Source organism: Mandrillus leucophaeus, unplaced genomic scaffold, assembly GCF_000951045.1.
Source record: "Mandrillus leucophaeus isolate KB7577 unplaced genomic scaffold, Mleu.le_1.0 Scaffold283, whole genome shotgun sequence".
Lineage (NCBI taxonomy): Eukaryota > Metazoa > Chordata > Mammalia > Primates > Cercopithecidae > Mandrillus > Mandrillus leucophaeus.
The window spans coordinates 2561034-2574330 of NW_012102954.1; positions in this window are offsets into that span (position 1 = coordinate 2561034).

Genomic DNA, 13297 nt, shown 5'->3' on the forward strand with positions numbered 1-13297 from the left:
GGGTTCAAGTGATTCTCCTGCCTCAGCCTCCTGAGTAGCTGGGATTACAGGCATGTGCCACTACATCTGGCTAATTTTTGTATTTTTAGTAGAGACGGGATTTTGCCATGTTGGCCAGGTTGGTCTCAAACTCCTGATTTCAGGTGATCCACCCGCCTGGGCCTCCCAAAGTGCTGGGATTACAGGCATGAGCCACTGCGCCTGGCCTAAAATGGTGACTTTTACCCAGAAGATATTCAATTTACTTTGCTCAGATCCATCAGAGGATCACTATTTATGGCAGCTACAGCCTTACAAATAGTATTTCTTATATATTAAGACTTTAAAGTCAAAATGATTCCTTGATTCACGGGCTGCAGAATGAATATTTTGTTAGCAAACATGAAAACAACATTAATCTCCTTGTAAATCTCCATCATGGTTTTTGGGTGACCAGGTGCATAATCGATGAGGAGTAACATTTTCAAAGGAATTTTTTTTTTTTTTCCCTGAGCAGTAGGTCTCAACAGCAGACTTAAAATATTCAGTAAACCATGCTGTAAACAGATGTAGTGTCATTCAGGTTTTGATGTTCCACTGATAGAGCACAGGCAGAGCAGATTTGGCGTAATTCTTAAGAACCCCAGGATTTTCAGAATGGTAAAAGAGTATTGGCTTCCACTTAAAGTCACCAGCTGCATTAGCTCCTCACAAGACAGTCAGCTTGTCCTTGGAAGCTTTGAAGCCAGGCATTGACTTCTCTCTAGCTATAAAAGTACTAGAAGGGATCTTCTCCCAATAGATGGTTGTCGTGTATACATTATTGTTTAATGTAGCCCACTTTATTAATAATCTCTGCTAGATCTTCTGGATAACTCGCTGCAGCTTCTACATCAGCACTTGCTGCTTTACCTTGCATTTTATATTATGGAGGTGGCTTATATCCTTCCCTCACAAAGCAATCTCTGCTAGCTTCCAACTTTCCTGCTGTAGCTTCCTCAGCTCTCTCAGCCTTCATAAATTGAAGAGAGTTAGGAACTTAGTCTGGGTTAGGTTTTGGCTTAAAGGAATGTTGTGGCTGGTTTGATCTATCCAGACCACTAAAATTGTCTGCACTATCAGCAATAAGACTGTTTCTCTTTCCTATCATCCATGTGCTCACTGGAGTGGCATTTTTTGGCTTCCTTTAAGAACTTTTCCTCTGCATTCACAACGTGGCCAACTGGTGCAAGGGGCCTAGCTTTTGGTCTGTTTTGGCTTTTGACATGCCTTCCTCCTGAAGTTTAATCATTTCTAGCTTTTTATTTAAAATGAAATGTGGCTGGACATGGTGACTTATGCCTGTAATCCCAGCACTTTGGGAGGCCAAGGCAGGAAAATTGCTTGAGGACAACAGTTTGAGACCAGCCTGGGCAACACAGTGAGACCCCCAACTCTACAAAAATTGAAAATCTTAGCTAAGGCATGATGGTGCTCCCCTATATTCCTAGATACTCAGGAGGCTGAGGCAGGAAGACTGCTTGAGCTGAGTTCAGAGTGACAGTAAGCCATGATAGCACCACTGCACATCAGCCTGGGCAGCAAAACCCTGTCCTTAAAAAAAAATAAAATGTGAAAGTCTGCCTTTCATTTCATGACTTAGAGGCCATCGTAAGGTTATAAATTTGCCTAATTTTAATATTGTTGTATTTCAGGGAATAGGGAGGCCCTAGGAGAGGAAGAAAGATGGGGGAATGGCAGGTTGGTGAAGTGGTCAAAACACATGCAACATTTATTGATGAAGTTCACCATCTTACATGGTTACAGTTTGTGGCACCTCAAAACAATTACAATAGTGACACCAAAGATCACTGATCACCACTGATCACATGTCATTATAAGAGATGCAATAATAATGAGAAAGATTAAAATATTGTGAGAATTACCCAAATGTGACAAATAGACACGAAGCAAGAACATGCTCTTAAAAAATGGCACATGATACACTTGCTTGATGCAGGGTTGCCACAAAACTTTAATTCATAAAAAACACAGTATCTGGAAAGTGCAATAAAGTGAAGTGCAAGGAAATGAGATATGCCTGTACTTTGAGTCACAGAGCTCCAGAAACATTTAAATGCTCAGCCAAGGCAGATACGTTATATAAAGTTCAGGGACTTGATTGGGAAAACTGAGACCCTGAAAAATGGGACAGACATCTGGATGGATGTCCTCAGTCATGCTGGTTCTTTAGACTTTCCTGAATCCTCAACTCTCTCGTAAGTGCTTTTCCTCTCATAATAAGAACTAACTCTTCTTCTCTGCTGGAAAACCAGGCACAGTTATCTCACCTACAAGGAGCAGATGCTTCTCAGGAGCTGCCCTCACTCCCTCTCTTGGTTACTAGGCTTGCAGTTGAGTGTTAGCTCCCAGAATTACCTGCTTAGATACATTTTGGCTTGAAAAAGGAAGAAATAAATTATGAACCAAAGAAGAGCTGCAAAACTTGATAGCATCTGCTAGCAGAAACCAGGGGAGTAACCCTGGTATTGGATTTTTAAGGTGTTAATAAGGGGATCAGAACATAAAACTATATAAGGAAATAATTAATTGATTTAAGAGCACTTTCTTAAGACATGGAATTTAATACATTGGCAAGGTTATCAGAAGATGGGAAAAATTCTTTCCTAGGCTGGCTTTTAGAAGCCTATAGAAAACAACAGTCAAGGCTAAACAAAGTGGGAATGCCCAGGTTGCACTGTCAGATGGTAGAAGAAGGGCTACAAAGGCCCAGGGATGTGGACATGCTGGGGTGGATACATGGTGTGAGGCTAAAAGACATTCAGAGGTTTATGGCCCAGAGGCAGCCCAGAGGACATAATGTACACCAAGGCCATCTGGAATGCCCTGGTGAGAGAGGCTCTGGCTTTATTATAAGGTCAGTGGTGGCTTACTTCAGCAGGCCAGGGCTGACAGTAGGACTGGTGGTCACAGAACTGGGCCCATATATCCATAGAGACAGAACCCTTTCCTACTACCCCCACCCTCCCCTCGCCGGTGTTTCTTCACAGTGACAGATATCTATTCTTTATATGTATTTGCCTTTCCTTCCCGCAGAGCTTCACTAATGCCACTTTCAAGTGTTCGTAGAATGTTTTATCCAGAGGTATGGAAACTCATATATTGTAATGTTGAATCAGGAGCTCTATTTAACGGTGAAGAGGCCAGGCGTGGTGGCTCACGCCTGTAATCCCGGCACTCTGGGAGGCTGAGGCGGGCAGATCACCTGAAGTCAGGAGTTTGAGACCAGCCTGGCCAACATGGCGAAACCCCGCCTCTATTAAAAATACAAAAATAAGTCGGACATGGTGGTGCATGCCTGTAATCCCAACTACTTGGGAGGCTGAGGCAGGAGAATCGCTTGACCCAGGAGGCAGAGGTTGTGGTGAGCCGAGATCTCACCACTGCACTCCAGCCTGGGTGACAGAAAAAGACTCTGTCTCAAACAATAACAACAACAACAACAACAACAACAGTGAAGAAGGTGCTGAAGGGGTTCATGACCATAGGATCCACTGGCCATATGTTATACCATGCCATTCAGAAATAGCCTCATAGAGTGCTGGCATGGCCTTCAAAGCACGGATGAATTGCCAGCTCAGAGGAAACACCCTGAAAGAATGGGGTGTCATCTTCTAGGTAGCAGTATACATTAATTCAGAGACTTCTTTATTATGCTGTGTCTCCAGTAGGAAGAATACATGGGTCCAGAAACCAAAGGTGATTTTGAGATCCCTATCCTCATCACTGGGTTCTGCAGGGTTGGAGGTTCTGGTCCCCAAAAGGGACACCCTCTCTCTGCCCAAGTGGCATAACAAAGGTCTTAATGAACTACAGTATATGGTTACTTTCAGGACACTTTGGATTCTTATGTCCCAGGACCAGCAGGCAAGAAAAAGAGTCATTATCATGACAGGGATAATTGATCTTGATCAGCAGGTGGAGATAGAGCTGCTTTTACACAATGGAGTCCAGGAAGAACATGTGTGAAGCCCAGGTGCAGATCTGTCACCTGTGAAGAAGAGGGAGAAGTAAGTAGAGTCTCAGACTGCAGCTCTAAGAAAGACTCAGCCCTTCCCACAGGGAGTCCACAAGTCAAAGTCACCTGATAAGGGGGTCTTGCATCTCATAAGGATGGGCCTGCATTGGTGTCTCCAGCATGCTCAGTCATTAGTGATCTTCTTGGGCAACTTCAGGTGTTGTGTTTGCTCCATTATAATTGTGAATGGACTTTTTTTTTCTTTTTTTTTTTTGAGATGGAATCTTGCTCTGTTGCCCAGGCTGGAGTGCAGTGGCGTGATCTCGGCTCAATACTAAGTAGAGAAGTATATCTGTGTGTCGCAAGGCATGGACTTTGGTGGCCGTAAAAATGCACCAGTCAAATCTCCTGCTGCATGGAGCAAAATCCACTAAGAACTCTAGATGCTGCACTTCTGGACCTGATCCTGTGTTCACACCAGGTCACAATTCCCACAGGCTGCTGCCAGCTAATGACTGAGCATGGTGGAGGTACGAATGTGGGCCCATCCTTATGAGAAGCAAGATCCCCTTAACAGCTGTCTTTGACTTGCGGACTCCCTGTGGGAATGGCTGAGTCTTTCTTAGAGCTGCAGTCTGAGACTCTACTTACTTCCCCCTCTCCTTCACAGGTGGCAGATCTGCATCACGGTCTGAAAGCTCTTCCCACTTTCTCTGGCTCTCTCTTCTTTATCCACCATCACAGTTCCCTCGTCCCCAAATACATCTCCTGCGTGTCTACTCCTATCTTGCTGTCTGCTTTTCTAGGGACCCAAACTAACACATTCCCATGTGTAGCTCCTCTTCTACATAACCCCTATGCTGTAGTCATACAAAAATTAATTAGATTTTCCTGAACTTGTCATGTTCGTTCTCTTCCTGAATCTTCGAAGAAGTAACTTTCTCTGCTGAAACACCCTGACACCTCATATCCAACTGGCAAATTCATCATCATTTTTCAATTCTTTAACTACTTGTAAGTATTTGTACAATTTCATTGCAAGCATAGACTTTATCGTGTACTGCTTGGTATCTGTCAGACTCTGGCACCATGGTAAATACACAGTAAGTACTTTATAAAGTCCTTTTTTTTTGATTCTATTAAATAGTAGAAGTAAATATATCTTAACTTTTAGTAAAATCATTACCTGCATTTATTTTACCAGAAGACTATTTCACAAGGGAAAAGCAAGTGAAATTTTCTTGTATGCTTGAGCCCAATGGAGAATATTCAATTTTCCAAAGTAAGAGTAACATTTATGTAGTGTTTAGAGAGTAAAAATGCACTTAAATATTCCCTTTACAACATCATTTTCAATGATAGGCATGGAATCCCACAATTAGGCTATCTTCTAAATTATTTAAGTTGGACACATAGGTTGTTTCTAATGTTTTGCTAACACAGATAGTGTTACAATAAACATCCTTTAAAAAGTGTTTACTTACATTTATTATTATTGCTATAGGCTTCTTGGGCTTTCATGTTACCACACTCTCTTGATTTTCCTATTACCATTCTGACCGTTTCTTCTAGTTTTATTCTGCTGGCTTCTCTTCACCTGCCTGACACCATTCATATTCCTGAGTTCTCATACATTGGTGTGCTTTATGTTCATTCTATATATTCTCCATATAAGGATCCTGACCCACCCCCGATCCCCTGCCAGTCATGCCCTCAATTACCACCTTTTCACTAAATCCATTGTTTGACCAAATATCTTCCTGAATGACAGATGCTCTTATCTTACTGTAGATATTGTATTATTTATATTCTTTTATTGCAAGCAACAGAAACTAAATATGGCTCACTTAATCAAGAGGCAAATTATTGGCAGGATGTTAGAATTCGCAGAACTTGGAACTAGGTAAGAACTAAGAGGATAAATGACTGCAATTATTTTGTAGCAAGAACTCTGCTACATTTTAGTCTGTTCATTCAAGATTTACATTCTTGAATGGTATCTGATTGGCTTCCCTAGGATTACCTGCCTCCTCTGTAATTAGTGAGGCAGGTTTTTAATGACAATTGTAATGGATTTTGTCCGTTGATTTAGAGAGAAAACCCCAGATGTTATAAGAAAGAAGAAATTGATGTTAGGTAGCCAGAAATCAAACCAAACTAAACCAAAACCAAAACAACAAATTAATAGATGTTAATTTCTTTCTCTAGAACACTTAAAATTCCATATTCTTAAAAGGGAAGTCATAGTCTCCCCCAATAAACCTTCTTCTCTTCTATGGTCTTATATTTCACTAAACGGTATCCCTACTTATCCAGAGACTTAAGCCAGAAGCCTGGTAGTTCTTCTTGATGCCCTTCCTCTTTATTACCCCCTACTTCTTGATCAATCATTAATTCTATCATTCCCACCATCTAAATAACTCCCCAATCCATCTTTGTCTCTCATCACCACTGCCACCACCCTAGGTAGGCCAAGTAATCATTGTTTTTCACCTCTATAACCAAAAGACTCCAAGTGGCATATTCTGTTATTCTCTAATCATACTGCAATTGGAGCAATTTTATAAATGAAAATATAATTACATCAGAACTTCTCTAGAAAGTTTGTATTAATTTTTATTCAATAGCAGTGTATATAGGCCTCTAAGTCCTCATATTCTTTGGATTACTGTGTATTATTAAAAAAAAAACTTTGCCAAGTAGATTAGCAAAAACTTCCATCAATTGTTTTAATAGAAATTTCTGTAATTATTAGTGAGATCGATGTTTTTCTCATATATTTCTTGATGAGTCATACTACTTGTTTTGTGTCTTGCATCTTCATGCCCTTTGATTATTTGTTGCAGTATTTACATTAGTATTGATTTAGGATAGTTTTGGGGCTATCTATATTTTTATTGACTAAGGATAGTTTTTTTCTTTTTTGAGAATATCGACTATTAAGCTGGGTGCAGTGGGGTACGCCTGTGGTCCCAGCTACTCAGGAGACTGAGGTGGGAGGGTTCCTTGAGCCCAGGAGTTTTAGTCCAGTCTGGGCAACATAGAGAGACCCAGTCCCTAGGGGAAAAAAAATACTAACTCTTTCTTGGCCATATTTATTGCAAATGATTCCCTTTTTTGACTTTTAGTGTTATTTTCTGGGCAAAAAGTTCTTATATTTTATATAGTAAAAAATGTAAGCATTGAATCTGTCAATTTTGCTTTATGCATTGTGCTTTTGATACCACGTTTTAATATCATGGTAAGAAAGGCTAGCCTACTCACAAGATTATGTACAAATTCAGTATGTTTTTCTTTGATCATTTTAGGGTTTCAATTTTTACATTAAGTTCTGTCCCATCTGGACTGTTTGGAGTGTGTGTGAGTGTTTGTGGGTTAGTGTAGAGAACTCATTTTTTTTTTTTTTAGAGAGTCACTATTGAGATGCTTTAACTCAATTTATGAAAGAATACATTGTTTTTTCAGACTTGAAATATATGGCCACTTTTATCATATACACAATTGTTATGTATTATTCACTTGTTTCCAGATAATCAAAAATTCCAAAGTATTATTCAACCGGATTATTCATTTTATTTCCTAGATTTATACCTGCATAATCTTTAGCTGCTTCAACAATTGTATTTCCTTCTCAAAAATGAGCAATAATCTTTAACGAAGATTTTAACATGAATTTGTTATAGGAGATTTTATTTTATTTATTTTTTTGAGATCGGGACTTGTTTTGTTGCCCAGGCTGGAGTGCACCGACCTCCTTGGTGTTTCTAGAACAGTCCAGGCATGCTTTCACTTCTGCCTGGGACACACTTTTCTCAGGTACCCACATAGCTGGATCCCTTACCATCTTAATTATTTGCTTGATCATGGCTTGCTGCAGCTTCAACCTCCTAGTCTCAGCCTTAAGTAGGTGGGATTACAGATGCGTGCCACCACATTTGTCTAATTTTTTAAAAAAATTGTTTTTGGGATGGAGACTCACTTCATTACCCAAGCTGGTTTCAAACTTCTGGGCTCAGGGATCCTCCCACCTTGGTCTCCCAAAGTGCTGGAATTATAGGAAATTTTAGAAGATAGATATTCAAAATGTTTTTAGTAATGGCAGGATAGTGGTAGTATGTACATAAATTGATTATTACTGAAAGGATAGCACCCAGTTCATAAATATAGCTTCATAGTAATAAAAAATATGTGTTTAAGAGAAATTTTACTCTTTGAATCACTTTCGTTAAGTTTTGACTAGCTCATAATTGCTTCACAAAACCTTTTGTTTTGATCTAGTCAAAACTTAAGAGTGGTTCAAAGAGTAAAATCTCAGATTAAATATGAGGCTTGATTGTATTGATTGCTTTCTGCCACTGCCTCCACCCCTTCCCATGTATGGACATATTTTCTTGTTTCTTCGCATGTTTATTAACTTTTGGTGGAAAACTGGACATTGCAGTATCTGTTGTAGTGACTCTTGATTTTGTTTTTTTCAGAAGATGGTTGGGTTTTTATTCTAGTAGATAGTTACCTTACCTGGATTCAATACTACACACTTCGTCTCCCCTGTGGTATGCAGCACGTGATGTTTCTGCTTTGTCCTCAGAGTTTCTAGCTGCCGATTTTTAATTTTTTAATTTTTTTTAGCTTGGCCACTGGGAAGCTTCTCCTATGCTTAAATGGTCTGATTCTTCTCTTCCTTTTCAACTTTGCCTCAGAGTAAACGTATTATAAAACAAAAGTTACTCATTCGACAAATATTCACTTATTGAAGGCCTACTGTGTGCCAGACACCTGGGACACACTAATAAAATAGGAAAAAAAAAAAAAAGCAAAAATTCTGCCTCTGTGGAACTTAAGCTGTAGTCGGGAGAGAAAGACAATAAATAGCAAAGAATGTATAAGTTAAAAAAGTATGTAAGACAATGATATGATAAGTGCAGTGGAATACAATTATGCAGAGTAAAAGGCATCTGGAATGTCTGTGGAGGTAGCTAGTGAGTTCTTTCTAAATACCTGTGATGGCCAGGCATGGTGGCTCACGCCTGTAATCTCAGCATTTTGTGGGGCTGAGGCGAGTGGATCGCTTAAGCTCAGGAGTTCAAGATCAACCTGGGCAACAAAGTGAAACCCCATCTCTGCCAAAGATACAAAAATTAACCATGTGTGGTGGCATGTGCCTGTGGTACCAGCTACTTGGGAGGCTGAGTGTGAGGATCACTTGAACCTCGGAGGTGAAGGTTGCAGTGAGCTGAGATCTCACCACTGTACTTCAGCCTGAGTGACAGTGAGACTTGACCTCACAAAAACAAAAATAATTATAATATCAACCTCTAAATTGCCCAACAAACTTTAATATTGGACTTCATGGGCCCACATGGTCTGGATCCTATTATCTCAGTTGCCTCATTTTGCAGTAGTCTCCTCCTCTCTCCCTGCATCTGGCCACAGCGACCTCCTTGGTGTTTCTAGAACAGCCCAGGCATGCTTTCACTTCTGCCTGGAGCACACTTATCTCAGATACCCACATAGATGGATCCCTTATCATCTTTATTTTCAAATGTCACCTTGTCAGTGAGGCCATCTCCAGCCACTTTATATAAAATTGCTTTTTATCTCCTATAGCCTTCCTTCCATTTCTCTTATTTGATATCTTCTCTCCAATTGCATGTATAAGTATATGTAGTATATTTTGTAATGTATTTGTTTGTTTATTGTCTGTCTCTCTCCCACAGAATGTAAACTTTACAAGGGCACAGCTCCACCATGTTTGGAACTTATGAGGTACTCAGGACATATTTGTTGAAAGGATAATAAATGAGAGTCTGAGTCTGGATCAAAGTGGAGAACCTGAAAGGCAATGGCAGATGAAACCAGTCCTTGTGTGACTTGAGACCTGTAAGATAAAATTGTTTTAGATATTCTCCTTAAGTTCATGTATACTTGCTCACTTTCTGTTGTCTGAAGAAATTCTTGTTACCAGACAATGACTGTAAATAGCTGTGGCCGCTTTAATGGTTATGATGTCTCCTCAGTTTGATCTGTGGTATCTCAGGGACCAGTATGTTGTGATTTGCTAAGAGATCTCGTAATGTATATTTAAAGATCTAGGAAGATTTTTTTTGACTTCATAATCATAGAAAAGAGATTACACCAATTACTATTGTCTCTCTCAAGTTAAGATTACTAGTGTTGAAGTTATGTTTATATCTGCACATGTTGATTTTACCATTTTTCATTAACGATGAAATTTTTGTTTTGAAATTTATCATAGCAGAAAGATAAAAATGCATATACTATAGAATCCCCATTGCAGTTGCTATTTTCTTTCCCAAGATAACATTATTACTAGCATTGAAGTTATGTTTCTTTTCATGTTTATGCCTGCACATGTTGTTTTTATCATTTTTTCACTAGCCATGAAATTTTGATTTTGAAATTTATCGCAGCAGAAAAATGGAAGTTCACACATTATAATATCTCAGTTGTAATCAGTTGAGCATTGGTATAAGCCATGACTTCCAAATGTTGGGAACAGATGCTCTATGCTAATTTTTATTTCTCTTATCTCCTGTGGAGAAGATTAGGTTGTTATGCAGAAAATGTGGGTTACCCTTTTAGGCATGAAATAGAATGGATTGCTCTATCATAAACATGATTAATGCTTATACAAGATATGGCTGCCATAATTTATGCTGTACCTGAAAAGTTTCTTTTTAGAGCGTGTTAAAATTCCACCATTCCCATCAGACAATATTTTAAATACCATTATATAAGATATGTAGCTTAAGTTTTGTGCATTTCCTTTACTTACGTCCTAGCTGGTCTATCCCATAAATTAGAAATTTTAAATATGCCATTTAGAAAACATATCTGATCCTTATAATTTCTGCTATATTAGCTGGCTTCCTAAGTATTTTGTTTCCTAAGTCACTTTCCCCTGTAATCTTCTAAGTGAACACTATTACTACAAGTCTTTAAATTCTCTTGGCATGGGCATTAATATCAAATACATTATTTTGATTTACCATGCTTTTTATAATAACACATCAGTGTTATGATTGGTACATTCCCTATATTGCATTTTTCAAAATCGTTCTCTCTTTTCATTGATTTACTTGACTACGTGCTTCTTTGCAGTTTTTATTACTATTCCATCTGGGTGCGCCAATTAAGACAGATAAATTTGCATTTTATCCCTTAAAATGAACAAATCTGGGCATTATTTATAAATAATGCAGCGTTATTTATAAGTTGAACCTACACATCGGTATCGATAAGGGTCAGCCTCTATAAAGCTATTAGAGTTTTTTTGACTCTCTTTATACTGCATCTCAGCACATAGGAAGATGAGAACCATTTATCAGTACTGATGTATTGAGTTGTTAGAGGTTTATATAATTGGCAGAAAGAACTTTCTATTGGAAAGCTTGGTATTCGTGAAAGATGGCATTCATCATCCATATGTTCAGCAAATATTTATTAAGAACTTCTGATATGCTTGGTAATGGTCTAGTGACTGATAATTCAAGAAATAAAGTCTTTGCTATGGAGCTAATAGGTGAAGACAATAACAAAAGAACGTATAAGTATGTGATAATTCTGGTAGCAATAACTATTATAAAAATACTGGGACAAGCATAGAGTGACTGGGACTACTTTTGATGGAGAACCAGAGAAAGCTTCTTGAGCAAATGGCATTAAGGCTGAGGTTTAAAAATGAGAAAAATAATGGGTGCAAAAATCCAAGAAAATAGTGGTGTGGCTGGATTATGGAAGTGAATAGTACAAAATCAGGTTGAAGATTCAGGCAAGGGCCAAATCCTGGGGCCCTTGGGAGCCATTGCAAGGAATCAGTCTTTTATTTTCATTGTAATTGAAGCCATTGGGGAGTTTTAAGCAAGGAGAGAGACATAATCTAATGAATTCTAAAAACATCACTCTGGCTTTGATGGGGAAATTGGAGAGTGGGTGTGTGGATATGTTGGAAACTTATTTTTCTGCATCACCAGGGAAAACAGGCAGGCACATGAATGAGAATGACAGTGTATTAGTCTGTTCTCGCGCTGCTAATAAAGGAGTATCTGGAACTGGGTAATTTATAAAGGAAAGAGGTTTAATGGACTCACAGTTTCACACAGCTGGGGAGGCCTCACAATCATGGCAGAAGGTGAAGGAGGAGCAAAGGCAGGTCTTACATGGCAGCAGGCAACGAAGCCTGTGCAAGGGAACTACCTGTTTATAAAACAATCAGATCTAGGCTGGGCACAATGGCTCACGCCTGTAATCCCAGCATTTTAGGAGGCTGAAGCAGGTGGATCACCTGAGGTCAGGAGTTCAAGACTAGCCTGGTCAACATGGTGACACCTGGCTCTACAAAAATACAAAAATTAGCTGAGCATGGTGGCACATGCCTGTAATCTCAACTACTCAGGAGGCTGAGGCAGGAGAATCACTTGAACCTAGGAGGCAGAGACTGCAGTGAGCTGAGATTCTGCCACTGCACTCCAGCCTGAGAGACAGAGCAAGATTCTGTTTCAAAAAAATTAATAGTAATAATAGTCAGATCTCGTGAGACTTATTCACTATCACAAGAACAGCATGGGAAAAACCTACCCCCATGACTCAATTACGTCCCACCAGGTCCCTCCCACTACATGTGGGTATTATGGGAGCTACAATTTGAGATGAGATTTGGGTGGGAACACAGCCAAATGATATGAGACAGTTACCATACCTCTTTGTATACTCGAAAATCTGAAAATGTTGATTCAGCTGGCACTTGAGGCTTCTGGAGCATATTAGGTTTATGCTAAACACACACACACACACTCTCTCTCTCTCTCTCTCTCTCTCTCTCTTTCTATATATATATATATATATATTTGATGAAGGTCTGAAGTTCTTTATAACGTAACTCTGTTTGATGCCTTCAGTCACTTTTCTAGTCTCCTGTCGGCCTTGTCCTTGAAGTTTCTTATTCCTCTATAAATCATCTACATCAGAAAACATTTTTCTTTTTAAGATTTCCCATTTTTAAAGATACTCTGTCTAAAGTCTGTTGTGCAGATTAAATCCCCTAAATGAGAATAGGTAAAGGTGAAAATAAGAAATAAAATGTAATGCATAAAGCCAAATAAACCAAGTTAAAGAAAAACCAGAACTTCACAGTAAAGTGATAAAAACAGATTTTATTCAGGAACTATTGCAATAGGAGAAAAGAGACCTAAGTATAGAACTAGACTCAATTCTGAATACAGCAAGGACAAGTGAGGATTTATAGTCAAGGAGCAGGGTGGGATCATTGAACAGAAAATT